Source organism: Girardinichthys multiradiatus, chromosome 12 (genome assembly GCF_021462225.1).
Source record: "Girardinichthys multiradiatus isolate DD_20200921_A chromosome 12, DD_fGirMul_XY1, whole genome shotgun sequence".
In the NCBI taxonomy this organism is placed as follows: Eukaryota; Metazoa; Chordata; class Actinopteri; order Cyprinodontiformes; family Goodeidae; genus Girardinichthys; species Girardinichthys multiradiatus.
Window position 1 is genome coordinate 15600931 of NC_061805.1, and position 13140 is coordinate 15614070.

The window sequence follows — 13140 nt, forward strand, 5'->3', positions numbered from 1 at the left end:
GTTTATGTATCCCAATGATTCTAAGGGCATTGTTGTCCGAAACTGAAAATGAAAAACATAGCAGAAATGCCACTATTCTGCTGGTATTACAGGCCTGCTTGAAAAATAAGTCTTAAGCTAAGATTTAAAGATGCCTGGTCCTGCTCACGCCACTGAAAGTCCCAGCGACACCTCAGCTTCTGTTCACGCCACTGAGAGTTTTGTCCTAGTTCTGGCTTCTGAACCCAGAGACAAGGGGTTCGAGGAGGAAGCACTGCCGGACCTTGTTCATGAGGGATTCAGGGAACAGTTTGTCCTCGTTCTGGCCTCTGAACCCAGAGATGAGGGGTTCGAGGAGGAAGCGCTGTCGAACCCTGTTCTTGAGGGGTTCAAGGAACAATTTGTCCTCGTTCTGGCCTCTGAATCCAGAGCTGAGGGTTCGCCAGGCTCTGCTTCAGCCTCTGAGGGTTCACCAGGCTCCGCTTCAACCTCTGAGGGTTCGCCAGGTTCCGCTTCAGCCTCTGAGGGTTCGCCAGGCTCCACTTCAGCCTCTGAGGTTCCGCCAGGTCTTCGCCGTCGCCCGCCGGAACTCTGTGCCCGCTTGGGACAACCTCCTGGTCGCCCGCTTGAACTTTGTTTTTGTTTCTGGCCCTCCTACCGAGGCCTACGAGGCCCCGTGTGTGTAGCCAGCCTGCGATCTTGTAGGATCACATCCAGTTTGCAATTCTGCTCCCTTAACATTTCAGTTTGAGTGTTGATAGCTCTGCAGATCCCTTCACATAAGCCGGGCAGCCTTGCAATGGCCAAAACTGCTGCCGATGTTTTCCCAATTTCATGGTATGCCAGGTAACCGCAAACTCCAAAAAGCAGAAATTCTGTTATCAGAAATCCAATTATGTACACATCTTCCACGTCCTCGACTGGCATCATTGTCAGACACACAATCCTCCTCTTCTGCCAGGGGATCATTGTGTATCAGGAGAAGAATGTCCCGTTGGGACAAGAGGGCTCTCCCTTACCCTGTCTTCCTGTCGAGAAAATCTTATCAATTGCGTGGAGAGACCAGCTGACCAGATCCATAATTCACAATTCGGGAGATATGCAAAGAGAGGCTCCGAAAGAAGACAAGACACAGAACAGAAGCAGGGCAGACAGGGAGGGTGTGGGAGACAGGAGAAAAGCGTCCTCCACTGAGAGCAGAACAAACAAAAAAACAATTGATTTGAAAGAGTCAATTTGTTTATTGCATTTAAACTACCGATCAAATATCACCCCTCAGTTTCTTACAGTGTTATTTAACTTAAGAGGCAAAGCAGTGATGTCTATTGTGGCATTGTCACGAAATAAAATATATTTGGTGTCTTGTTTTTTTATGAACAGAAGGTTTTTACATAGCCACTGTTTGACAGCAGTTCTGCAGTCCAGGAGAGAGAAGAGCATTATTGCAACCTGGCTTAAGAGACAAGTAAATGTGTAGGTTGTCTGCATAACAGTGGAAGGACAGCTGGTACGCCGTTAGAATTTCCACGAGTGGGGGCATATAAAGTGAAAATAGAAGGGGACAAAGAAAGGAACCTTGTGGCTCTTTTCTTTGTCCCGACTGAAATAAATGCCATTTGATTCTAAAAATGATTGCATTGTATAAAAATTATTTCTTCTAAATCTTTAGAAAGAAGATGCAAATGAGTGATAGGTCTAAAATTAGATAAAATTGACAAATTAGAAAAGGCCTAACAATAAAGGCCTAACAATAGCATGTCTAAATGCAACTGGGAAAGCTCCTGAACTAAGACAGAAGTTCAGATGTGCAGGAACATCAGTAGTTAAATCCTCTTTAATCGATTTAAGAGGAAGATAGTAAATAGGGTAGCTAATAGGTCTCATATTTTGAATTAATTCATTCAGAAAAGAAAAGGACACTGGATCGAACTGCTCAAAAACAGCTGAAACAAGAGTAACAGATATATCAACAATATTAGGTGTGCCAGAAACCTGTCTTATAGATGTCAGTAAAACATTTAAGAAAATTCTCATGCATAATGACTGAAGCATTGATCATAACAAAGGTTGGAGGATTAATAACTGTTAATTGAGGTAACACTCTGAGACAAAGACTGCTTTTGGAAATTACATTGGATAAAACCTGAGATTTTGCTTCCTTAACATATCTCTGGTACTGAGTAAGTATTACTCAGTATTTCCACTGTATTTCCGTTCTTCACAGTATTTCCATTGTAAATTTCTTCCATTGTTATTCAGCTTTTCTGCATTGCCTCCTGGGTGTGAGGGTAACATCATTTATCCAGGGTCCAGATCTGGGTTTGGCAGGTTTGAACCTAATGACAACAGAATCCAGATTCTCATTTCAAGTTTAATAAAAAGAGGAAAGAGAGGAAATCATGAGGGAAAAATGGAGTGTCCAGACCTGTTGAAGCAAAAAGCAGTAGGTCTATAAAAGCAGCAATGACCTGTCCAGGTATAGCAGGTATCACGATGTGACTGTAACAACCTGCTGCCAGTGGCCTACTGCCTGGAGAGGAAGCCTCAAGGTCAATAATAATGGGGAAATGATCTGAGATGGCAGTGTCCAATATAAGTATGAAGCGTGGGTCAATCTCACTGCCAAGCTGGAGATTTTCCAGTACACAGCCCCATTTTACAAGTCATCCGTCTTTCTTCCCATGTTCTCCTCAATCTAGTCAACAAGTTATCTGCGGAGGACTCGGGAAAATGCAATTCCTTTGCTTTTTGCAGATGATGTGGTTCTGTTGGCTTATTCAGAGCATGACCTCTGGCATGTACTGGAGCGATTCACTGCTGAGTGTGAAGAGGCCAGGATGAGAGTCAGCTCCTCTAAGGCTCTGGGTTGGGTGTCAGTCTCTGCCTAAAGCGTAGGAGTTTAAGTATCATGGTCTCTTGTTCATGAGTGATGGTAGGATGGAACGATAGATGGACAGACGGATTGGGGCATCGACTGCGGCAAGAAGGTTTGCTGTGTCTGTCAGTGTAGTGTCCAGACCCTGGAGGCGCTACCAGGAGACAGGCCAGTACACCAGGAGACGTGGAGGAGGCCGTAGGAGGGCAACAACCCAGCAGCAGGACCGCTACCTCCACCTTTGTGCAAGGAGGAACAGGAGGAGCACTGCCAGAGCCCTGCAAAATGACCTCCAGCAGGCCACAAATGTGCATGTGTCTGCACAAACGGTTAGAAACCGACTCCATGAGGATGGTATGAGGGCCCGACGTCCACAAATGGGGGTTGCCAAAATTAGAAATATCCTTTCCACGAGTGACGCTGAAAAACTAGTCCATGCATTTGTTACTTCAAGGCTGGACTATTGTAATTCTTTACTATCAGGATGTCCACAAATTGCAGTTAAAAACCTTCAGCTGATTCAAAATGCTGCAGCAAGAGTTCTGATGAAAATTAAAAAGATTTTAGCTTCCCTTCATTGGCTCCCTTTTAAATCCAGAATAGAATTTAAAATTCTCCTCCTCACATATGATCTAGCTCCATCAGACATCAGAGATCTGATTGTTCCATATATTCCTAACAGGGCACTTCGCTCTCAGACTGCAGGTTTACTGGTGGTTCCTAGAATCTCTAGAAGTAGAATGGGAGGCAGATCCTTTAGCTATCAGGCTCCTCCCAGTTTTAGTCCGTAAGTCAGACACCCTGTCTACTTTTAAGGCTAGGCTTATAACTTTGCTTTTTGAAAAGCTTATAGTTAGAGTGGCTTAGGTTATCCTGAGCTATCTCTGTAGTTTTGCTGCTATAGGCTTAGGCTCCTGGAGGACATAATGACCACTTTCACTCTCTACATTCTCACAATACTCTCCAATTTTGCATTATTTACTCTTATTTCAGCTTTTAACTTTATGTTCTCACTTTTCTCTTCCTAGAAGCTACACCTGGCTTGACTGTGTCTACCTGTGACACCGTCCTGGAGGGGGGCATCATCCAAGCTTCTGCTGGCAACAACTTAATGCTCACCCTCTACAGATGATCCACATGGCTCTGTCTTTCAGTGTTTAACCCTGTCTCTCTCCTAGACATAGCTACTCCTAGACATAGCTACTGACTGAGCTTTTACTGCAATTATGTGTGCTCTCTTTCAGACTTTAATCTTGAAAACTGGCTCAGAGTTTATCTGTTCTTTCTTTCTAGATGAAACAACTAAAGGAGCTACATCCATTAACATTTACTTTTCCCTCCCATTGAAAGTACTCCTGGATCAGTGCTTCTGTGTTCTTTTTGTGTCTCTGCTCTGTTCTCTCAAACCCCCAGTCAGTCGTGGCAGATGGCCGCTCACACTGAGCCTGGTTTTGCTGGAGGTTTCTTCCTGTTAAAGGGGAGTTTTTCCTTTCCACTGTCGCTACATGCATGCTCAGTATGAAGGATTGGTGCAAAGTCAACGCCAGCGACTGTCCACTGTTGCTACATGCTCATACAGGAGGAGTAACTGCTACAAGTCACTGACTCGATGCAATCTGCTGGGTTTAGATAGAAAAACCTTTTATCCAATTTGAATAAATAACTGAATCTGATTGCACTGTTCAAGGTTAGGATTAATTGGAAAGTTTGTACCTGACTTTGTGAATGTCTTGAAACGCATGTGTTGTGAATTGGCGCTATATAAATAAACTGAATTGAATTGAACTGAATTGAAATGTGTTTTTCTGAGTTTTTGGAGCAACGGAGCTCCCCTTACTGGCTGGTTTGGCTGCCAAGCTAACCGGGTGGCTGGACTGGGACTCTCCCAGTAACCACTGCCTGATCTCGGGCCACCACTCTGAAACTATCTGGTTTTTTTGTTGTTTTTTTTTGTGAGGGGGGGGGGGGGGGGGTGAATATAAAGAAAAAACAGATCAAAATATGTTTTACCTGGAAATTTGTGACATTTTAAGTTATTGTTGGCATTATTTCTTAATTATTTTGCAACAGTTCTGTAAGACAAATACTGTGCTGACGATCAGAGCAAATAAGATTTTCCATGTACATTAAAAATGCAAATTTCCCTAAGACTGTTTTTTCATGTAAACATAACTTAGTGGAGTATGAAGTCTTTAATATTTTACATTTTTCATAGTTTTATGCAGAAGGCTCTGCAGGAGAAGAGACCACAGTTCTGGGTTTGGATGCACTCTCCCAAAAGCTCAGTAAGCTCCTGCCATTCTCTGCTCTACTGTCTAAGCATCTTCTACTTTATATAAATATTTGGTTCTGATTATACAGTCAAATAAATGTGGATTGGTTGGGCAAACTCCCTTGAACCCTTGAGCACCCTGTAGAGGGTGTAGGGCTAGTCCACATCGCTGTTCCACGGCCAGGACGAAAACCACACTGCTCCTCCTAAGTAATAAATATAAGGCACCCCTCTAACAAAGTCAAACTGTCATATTAGGGCATTAAACTTGACAAAGCTGCACCTATAGAGGGTCATGAAATTATTCCACTCTGCCTTTTTCATCATTCATTAAATGATAATAATTAATCTATGTTGTTAAAATAAAGCACTCAATGGCCACTTTCACTTTGAGACAACTACTGCTGCTGATATTAATTCAAACAAGGGTGTGTTTTACAAGTCACCTCTCATCTCAAATAAATATTTTGGTCTCCCATTACTTTCTTTCTTTTCCTTATTGATAGCCAGATTTCACAGTCTTGACGAAAGACATCCCCTTTTTGCTCCATCCAAGCTCCTCTGGCTGTAGGAATGGGATCTCAGGGAACATCCATTATTTTTGTTGATGCAAAATTCCGCCTCTCAACTACTTCATTCAGCGAAATTTAATTTAATTATCACATTCACTAATTAGATATCTAAAATGTGCAACACTAAAACCTTTTTTATTCAGGCTTTTTTAGGCCCCCTGCCTGCAAGGGACCCTGGTAAACAGCACCCTTTCTACTCGACTACCCTGCAGCGCTGCCCTCTACAAGACTACTGAACAAACAAAGAACTGAAAGAGTAGCGGTAAGGTCAAAGGAATACCAGAATAAATGACTAGCAAAAATGTTTCCTTGCACCAGTTAATCTTTAATTTCCATGATCCCAACATTCAACTGCTTTCTCAAATAACAACCTTACACCTCTTGTGAAGCATGTCAATTAGTACTCTTGACCACCAAGTATTTCTGTTCATGAATTAAATCTGATGTCAGTAACAGCAAGCACAACTCACGTTAAAAAAGGGAATGTTTAAAGACCTGAGGCAAGCTGTCCATATATTAAAACACAGCAAAGATGTATGGGTGGAATATTTTTAATAACAGTCTAACAGGGTATATTTTAAGGAATTTCTACAAGACCTTTTTATTTTAAAGACTGAGATAAAGCATTTTTTGTATTTTAAATATAATGCATTTTTCTATTAATCATTTGTGTTTTTTGTGTTAAAGTCTTTGTGTATGTCACAATATTGCCTAATTAAGATCCTTGTCCAGTTGTATATCAAAGCCTTTTTGGGACCTTTTAGTAGCCAAATCTGCAGAAAGTTAAGCTGCTTTATTTTAATTGTATGACAATGTCTTACCTGTGTAATGAGCAGAACACAGATGCTCTCCAAGATGTTGCTCCGGTAATTCGAGGATTACAAAGTGTCATTACATGTTAATTAAGATAAGCTAATGAAGACGTTATGTTACAGAAAATGGCCAATTAGGCAAATCGGCTATTTCCAGCTAATCGTCTGCGTTTTCACTGGCCTTTTAGGATGTCAGAGCTGTCTTTGACAGAGATTCCAAGACTGCAAGAGACATGTAGTATAATTCAAAGCTAAAATGTTTCTGACGTCGTGCTTTTTGCAGAGGATTAGAGCTGCAGAGATAATAAGGCATGTAGAGCCTCCCTCACAGGTCCCTGTTCTGGAGAATTTGTTCTTTTCACTTGACTGGCTCCTTTCTGCAGGACTGAGCACAGCAGCCAGTTGAGATTGTTCGCTCAGACAGATCATCTGTGAAATAAGCAACCGTAAAGTGCTTCAGCGCATACATCAATCTGGATTTATGGCAACAATTCGGAATATGACATACAGGCCCTTGTAGTAGGTTGGAGCCTTTTATTTCTAAAAAAATGTGGCATGACTGTAATAAAACAGTGCAGGTATCAAGATAAATCTTTTACAGCTACAATGAGAAATGCTATTGCTGCCAGGTGTAGCTTGGTAATCCACCAACCTTCAGTCATTCTCTGAATGACAAAACAAGTCTCTCACGTATCTGCTGATATGTTGCTCCTGCTTGCATTGAATCCCACTTGTTCTGTTGAACCAAATGCCTGACTGGCACCATGTTTGGGTTCAGATAATGTTGTTGAGAAGCTTGACTGCATTGACAATTTTGGAGTTTTGAGGGAGTTAATTTGTGTTGACCACTGTAAGTTTGTGTAGAGGTCATTTGACTGTTAAAAGGAAAGAAAAATACTGATCCTTCTCAAAATATTAGCATATTGTGATAAAGTTCATTATTTTCCATAATGTCATGATGAAAATTTAACATTCATATATTTTAGATTCATTGCAAACTAACTGAAATATTTCAGGTCTTTTATTGTCTTAATACGGATGATTTTGGCATACAGCTCATGAAAACCCAAAATTCCTATCTCACAAAATTAGCATATTTCATCCGACCAATAAAAGAAAAGTGTTTTTAATACAAAAAACGTCAACCTTCAAATAATCATGTACAGTTATGCACTCAATACTTGGTCAGGAATCCTTACGCAGAAATGACTGCTTCAATGCGGCGTGACATGGAGGCAATCAGCCTGTGGCACTGCTGAGGTCTTATGGAGGCCCAGGATGCTTCGATAGCGGCCTTTAGCTCATCCAGAGTGTTGGGTCTTGAGTCTCTCCACGTTCTCTTCACAATATCCCACAGATTCTCTATGGGGTTCAGGTCAGGAGAGTTGGCAGGCCAATTGAGCACAGTGATACCATGGTCAGTAAACCATTTACCAGTGATTTTGGCACTGTGAGCAGGTGCCAGGTCGTGCTGAAAAATGAAATCTTCATCTCCATAAAGCTTTTCAGCAGATGGAAGCATGAAGTTCTCCAAAATCTCCTGATAGCTAGCTGCATTGACCCTGCCCTTGATAAAACACAGTGGACCAACACCAGCAGCTGACACGGCGCCCCAGACCATCACTGACTGTGGGTACTTGACACTGGACTTCTGGCATTTTGGCATTTCCTTCTCCCCAGTCTTCCTCCAGACTCTGGCACCTTGATTTCCGAATGACATGCAGAATTTGCTTTGATCCGAAAAAAGTACTTTGGACCACTGAGCAACAGTCCAGTGCTGCTTCTCTGTAGCCCAGGTCAGGCGCTTCTGCCGCTGTTTCTTGTTCAAAAGTGGCTTGACCTGGGGAATGCGGCACCTGTAGCCCATTTCCTGCACACGCCTGTGCACGGTGGCTCTGGATGTTCCCCAAGGTCTGGAATCGGCCCTTCTCCACAATCTTCCTCAGGGTCCGGTCACCTCTTCTCGTTGTGCAGCATTTTCTGCCACACTTTTTCCTTCCCACAGGAAAAAGTGTGTCTTACCCTCTTGCTTGAGGGTGTCAATAGTGGCCTTCTGGACAGCAGTCAGGTCGGCAGTCTTACCCATGATTGGGGTTTTGAGTGATGAACCAGGCTGGGAGTTTTAAAGGCCTCAGGAATCTTTTGAAGGTGTTTAGAGTTAACTCGTTGATTCAGATGATTAGGTTCATAGCTCGTTTAGAGACCCTTTTAATGATATGCTAATTTTGTGAGATAGGAATTTTGGGTTTTCATGAGCTGTATGCCAAAATCATCCGTATTAAGACAATAAAAGACCTGAAATATTTCAGTCAGTGTGCAATGAATCTAAAATATATGAATGTAAAATTTTCATCATGACATTATGGAAAATAATGAACTTTATCACAATATGCTAATATTTTGAGAAGGACCTGTAGCTGAGCATTAATATGATCAAGAACTTAGGGTTATGGTTAAGGTAAAAAATATGTGCACCATTGCACTGGCAATTCGCAATTAATGGAAGTGAGTAGTACCTGAGTCACATAAAGTCATAATAAATGTAACTTGTTCTAATGTGTTTCAATTTTCAGCTATGCATGTATACTTCAAACTATTTTGGAAATTTTAAATTTAATAAAGAAATAATTTTGTGAATTTAATTTCCTATTTTGACTATATTTTCAGGTTAGGGTTAGTATGTACTCTGCACAAGTGCATGTTAATATATTACAATTAAGGATTTACAATATATCTGCATTAAGATCAGTATCGGCCAATATTAGTAATTTTTTAACATATGAGTATTGGCCCTATAAGTAGAACTGGGCCAATATTAACAACCGATGTGTTTTCCATCTTGTTACCATTTGTATATGTGTTTCGGGAGGGGAGGGGTTGGGGTTACCCATGTGGTATTTGTCTAAGCATGTGACAATGATAGTAATGCAACGCAGGAGTGTGGGGTGTTTAACTGAAGCAGATACCCAATGTCAGTTGTGTGGTCATTTTTTACAGTATAGTTAAAAATATATATATAATATCGGTAAATATCAGTTATCCGCCATAACAGCAATATTATTATTGGATATTGACCCTAATTTTTATATCGGTGTGTTCCTAAAGAGAACATCATAAAAAGTTATTTTGTTTTTCAGAGTTCTAAAACTGAAACTTGTGTGGTGTATAGATTGATTAAACACAGTTTTTAAAGCATTTATAACTGTTAGTTTAGATAATTTTCTGAAAAATCAGAAAATACACATAACTAATTTAAAAAGAAAGATTTTAATACAGAAAATTCAGCCTGCTGAAATGTTCATGAACTGTACAGTATTTGCACTTAGTACATAGACGGGGCTCCTCTTGCATGAATTACTGCATCAATTCATGCAAGACCAACCTGTAGTACTACCAAGGTGCTTTCTCTCATCTTCCTGTGGACAATACTTCAGAGGGAATCTATGGAGTTTAAGTGAGGCCAGTGATATCATGGTCATTAAAGCAGACATTAATATTTTGCAGTGTGGATAGCTGCCAAATCCTTCTGAAAAATAAAATCAGCATATTCATGAAGCTTCTCAGCAGAGGAAAACATGAAATGAACTTTACTCTTGACTTTAGGCAACTTAAATTCTGTTCCTCACCACTCTTACTCCAGAGTGGGACCTTGGTTTTCAAATGAAATACATTTACTTTAATCTTAAACTAGGACTTTGGACCATGAAGCAACGTTCTAGTCGTTTTTCTTCTTAGACCAGGTAAGACGCTTCTGATGTCGCTTCCTGTTAAGAAGGGGCTTAACACAAGCAAAGCAACAGCTGTAGTCCATACTGATGCTGTTTATTGTGGCTCTTGAAGCACCAACTCCAGCTGTAGACCACACCTGGTGGATCTCAATGGAACTCTTTGCTTCGCAATCCTCTCAAGGCACCAAGGCACCTGCCAAACATTTTCCTTCTACTGAACATTCCATTACTGTACTTGGAAACAGAACTCTATGAACAGCCCTTGTCTTTAGCAATGATCTTCTTTTGTCTTACCCTGGAGGGTGCCAATGACTGTCTGATGGACAACTGTCAAGTCAGTCTTCCCATTGATTGTGTAAACCATAACATGTCCATTACATCAGTTGTTCTCAACCCTGGTTCTCAGGTCCCACAGTCCTGCATATTTTAGATGTGCCTCTGCTCTAAGAAAATCTGATTGAAATGACTGCATTATCTCCTCAGCATATCATCAAGTGCTGCAGAAGCCTGTTTATCACCAATTCATTTAAGTCAAGTGTGTGGCAGCAGAGAAACACCTAAAACATGCAGGACTGCAGGTCCTGAGGACCAGGGATGAGAACCACTGCATTACATGACAGTTCTGTAATAAAACCCATCTTCATTGGAAAACAAAATTAATTTCGTGTCTTATTGTTCTTTGTACAATAATTTTAGAATTGTGTTGTCTGAAGAATTATTTGTTAAAAAGCCGGAAATGTTCTGGTTCAGTGATGACGGTAAGACGAAAATGTTAAATTTCAATGTATTCAAACTGGCTACCGTTGTTCGTAAATCCTGGAGGAGGCGGTAGGCTTGTTTATTTAAATAATTTATGAGTATATTGTGCATCTGGTCCTTATGTTTATGTTTAATGGTGTCTTATAAGCCCTTGAGGGCTGGGCATACTGAGGTGTGCAAGACACAAAAATAACAAAATATTCATTCATTCATTCATGTTGATTTACAGGCTCTTGGGAGGGAGGTCAGCCCGGAGGAGGAGGCAAGGGAAATCCAGGAGGTAAGTGTTCCAGGTTTCGGTGTCCGTTTGTGTTCCAGGTCCGAGGGAGAGAGAGAGAGAGTGGCAGGACGGAGGATGGTTGGTTTCCAGGTGAGAGTTTCCAGGAGAGGAATCCAAATACACGAGTCCTTAAGCTCTGGCAAAAGGCGAGTTCCACACTCCAATAAGTGTCCTTAGAGAAACACAAAAATCACCAGGTTACTCAAGAAGGTCTCAAAGATAAATTATTGGCTGTCTCACTCAGTACCAGTGTCACTAAATAAACCGGCAAGGAATGGATCACTTCCAGGAGCTTAAATGCCAGCTGCTCTCATCAGCAGAATCCAGGACAGGTGCGTAGATAGGAAAACTCCGCCCATGCCATTCTGACTCTGGAAGGTAAGTGAACACAAACAGATCCACCAAACAGAACATCATCCTAACACAGCTTCCCCGCGACCCAATATGGAATAACTGGTAGAAAATGACAGACTGACTGAAATATGTAACTATGTGTGTATTGAATCTATTTAATGTGTTTCATTGTTTGAATTAAACTGCAGAATTCTGTTGACTTTTAGAAAATATTCAAAGTTTTTAGATGTACCTGCATGTCTTCAGGTTAGAGTTAGAATGTACTCTGAACATATTTATTTAGTATGTGTGAACTCCTTGTATGACATCTTGTCCCATTGGGAGATTATGAAACAGGACACACAGACTTTGCAAAGGGGTGTTCTTATGAACAATGCTGTCTTTAGGTCCCAGAGGAACAATCTGTAAAACTAGTTGGCCCAGAGTGTCGCACTGACCTTGTCAGCTTCTGCTTGTTTGCTCCTCTCTAAAAATGGGGCTCCGTGTGCTCAGTTGTTCCAAAACTACTGCAAGCTGACTTTTAATACGAATTCAAGGAGGCAACATAAATCATACAGCGGATAATTATTTGGAAATTGCAAATCCAGGTCTGGCACTTTAGAACCACAGGGAGCAGAGTCAACCATTAGTACAAGTTTGTTGGTCTCACATCATCAATTTAATTAAAAATCCATTTAAGATGAAAGCCTGGGGAGAGTTCTTTTCTTTTCCTTTCAAGGAAGTCAAGACTTCAAGGCAGACAAAACTAGATTCCTAAGTTTCCATGCCACAGGAAGGGAAGTGAATAGTCAATATACCTCCTGTGCAACAACCCAGCTGGTGTGAGCACATTTAAAACTGGGGCCCTTGGGGGATGAAAATGGTGGGTCAGATTGCTCAGTTCCTACCTGAAGAATCAGCGGGCCCTGACAAATGGTCTTATGGTCATGGAAAAACCTGCAGGGGTGCTTAAATTGCAACCCCCCACCCCCACACACCACATAAATCATTCCTCTGCTGCTGACTGTTAAATCCATCACATAGCCACAAACTCTCAACACATTTGCACATTGACAGCAAAAAGGAACGCACTCTGGCCTAAAGAGAATAGAGTGCCAGTTACTTATACTTTATAACACAGTCTATGGTTTGGCCAATGTTTTGGTAACAATGAGCCTCATTAAATATTTAATCTTTAATTTAAGAGAAATATTTTAAACAACCGTTCATCTTTTGAAATGAATACAAATAAGGTAAAATGGCCGGGCCATTTCTTTGTCTTCCACACGTTGGAATAAGACAGAACTGTGATATACAGGGGTTGAACAATGAAACTGAAACACCTGGTTTTAGACCACAATAATTTATTAGTATGGTGTAGGGCCTCCTTTTGCGGCCAATACAGCGTCAATTCGTCTTGGGAATGACATATACAAGTCCTGCACAGTGGTCAGAGGGATTTTAAACCATTCTTCTTGCAGGATAGTGGCCAGGTCACTACGTGATACTGGTGGAGGAAAACGTTTCCTG